The 2,414-nt window shown below is 30.5% G+C and overlaps 1 non-coding gene across 1 annotated transcript; it reads right to left on the minus strand.

The window, feature by feature from the left end:
- Positions 1-2,021: 2,021 nt before the first annotated feature.
- TRNAI-AAU (transfer RNA isoleucine (anticodon AAU)) lies at positions 2,022-2,095 on the minus strand. The gene has a single exon. It is a non-coding gene; the product is annotated as a tRNA-Ile (tRNA).
- Positions 2,096-2,414: the final 319 nt, after the last annotated feature.

Here is a 2,414-nt window from a genome sequence, read left to right on the forward strand (position 1 = left end):
CCTAGATGTCCCGTCAAACATTGCCATTATGCTCCTCTACGGCCCGTCCACTATCTCTTCTCTGTATTACCATTGAGATTTTAAAAATCGAACATAATTATCGTTTGGGTTCATTTTTACTTTCTAGAAGTCCCGCCAAACTGTCAGCGGTTTTGCCATTGTACTCCTCTATGGCTCGCCCGCTGCCTCCCTTCTTTATTGTCATTGTGATTTTAAAATCGAATATGATTATCATTAGTTATTTTGTTACTTTTAGAAGTTCCAAACCTTTAAAACTTAGACTTGTAGTTTTATTTTTTATAATTTTTAGAAGTCCCATCAAACGATGCCATTATACCCCCCTACAGCCTGTCCGCTGCCTACTCTTTATTGTCATTATGATTCAACCGTCGGCGGCTCTGCAACTATACTCTTATACATCCTGCCCGCTGCTTCTCCTTTTTATTTTCATTGAGATTTTAAAATTCGAATATAATTATCAATGTGGTTTTTTTCTTACTTTCTAGAAGTTCCGGCAACCGCCTTACTTGTTTGCTTCACAGCCTGCCTGACGTCCCTCCTTTTAATCGCCATTAGGATTCCATTTGATGTTTTATTAATAATTTTTATATGCCGTATCAACCGCCACCAACTCTACTCCTTTATAGGCATGTTACTTAATTTATCTCGTCATGTGTTTTAGATGGTCTTTTCTTTCAATAGTCTTTATTTTTATCACAAATTTTAGTTATTTATAAATTTTATTCCTAATTGAAATCTTTTTTTTTCTAATTTCAGATTTTTTTTTAAAAAAATAGTTAATACCGTATTGTGTTCTTTTAATGTTTTTATTTTTTATTTTCAATTTAAGTTCTTTCAAAATTGTATTCCTACTTGAACTCTTACTTGAACTCTCTTTTAATTTTTATATTTTTGTATATTATTATATTTTTATTTAAAATTTTAATTAATCTCGTATTGGGTTCTTATATGGATTCTTCTTTCAATATTGCTTATTTTTAATTCCGAATTTTAGCTAATTTTAATTTGTATCCCTAGTTAAACTTTTCTTTATTTTCTTTTGCTAATTTCGGAAATATTATTATTTTTATTCTGAATTTGAATTAATCTCGCATTGGGTTCTTATATGGACTCTTCTTTTAATATTTCTTATTTTTAATTCCGAATTTTAATTATTTTTAAATTTTATTCCTACTTGGACTCTCCTTTCCTTTTCTAATTATGGATTTTATTTTATTTTATTTCGAATTTTGATTAATCTCGTATTGGGTTCTTATATAGAAATTTCATTCAATATTGCTTATTTTTAATTCCGAATTTCAGCTATTTTTAAATTGTATTTCTACTTGGACTCTCCTTTTCTTTTCTAATTTTTTATTTTATTTTATTTTTATTTCGAATTTTGATTAATCTCGTATTGGGTTCTTATATGGAAACTTCTTTCAATATTGCTTATTTTTAATTCCGAATTTCAGTTATTTTTAAATTGTACTTCTACTTGGACTCGAATTTTGATTAATCTCGTATTGCGTTCTTATATAGAAATTTCATTCAATATTGCTTATTTTTAATTCTGAATTTTAGCTATTTTTAAATTGTATTTCTACTTGGACTCTCCTTTTCTTTTCTAATTTTGAATTTTATTTAATTTTTATTTCGAATTTTGATTAATCTCGTATTGGGTTCTTATATGGAAACTTATTTTAATATTGCTTATTTTTAATTTCTAATTTCAGCTATTTTTAAATTGTACTTCTACTTGGACTCTCATTTTCTTTTTTTTTCATTTTCTTCGATTAATGTAGGAATTTCTAACCCCACAGCGAACATGGTGCCTCCTTTGAAAGCTGTTTTAATAATATAATAGATAGATAGATAGATAATATGCTTTGGTTTTGGGGGATTTTGGAACCTGACCTTAAATGCGTGTTAAAAAAAATCTCAAAATTTGTTAAAGAAAAACTAACTTTATTTATTTTATGGATACAGAGTGGAAGAAAAATCGCAACAAAAAATAGAACTGGCCCATGCAGGTCTCGAACCTGCAACCTTCGCGTTATTAGCACGACGCTCTAACCAGCTGAGCTAATAGGCCTTGTTGTGTGTTGATTTTGCCGTAGGATAAAAAACTAAATACTACTAGCCTGTTTGCTTTTTTGCCCTTGTCCTTTTCTTTTGGAATTCGTTCAATGGGGACACGCACCGGTCCACCACCGTCTTTTTTTTTAAAGAACCAACGTGGTACACGATTCTCACACGCTCGACTCGACCAAACATACACCTACTACAAAGAGCCAACCCACACCACACTTGCCATTATTTTGGGCCAACTCCACCTCGCCGTCCATACTTGCTACAGACTATCAGAGCACCCGTAATGATAAAGTAAGGTGCTATCTATAAAACATGTATAT

This window comes from Oryza glaberrima, chromosome 1 (genome assembly GCF_000147395.1).
Source record: "Oryza glaberrima chromosome 1, OglaRS2, whole genome shotgun sequence".
NCBI lineage: Eukaryota > Viridiplantae > Streptophyta > Magnoliopsida > Poales > Poaceae > Oryza > Oryza glaberrima.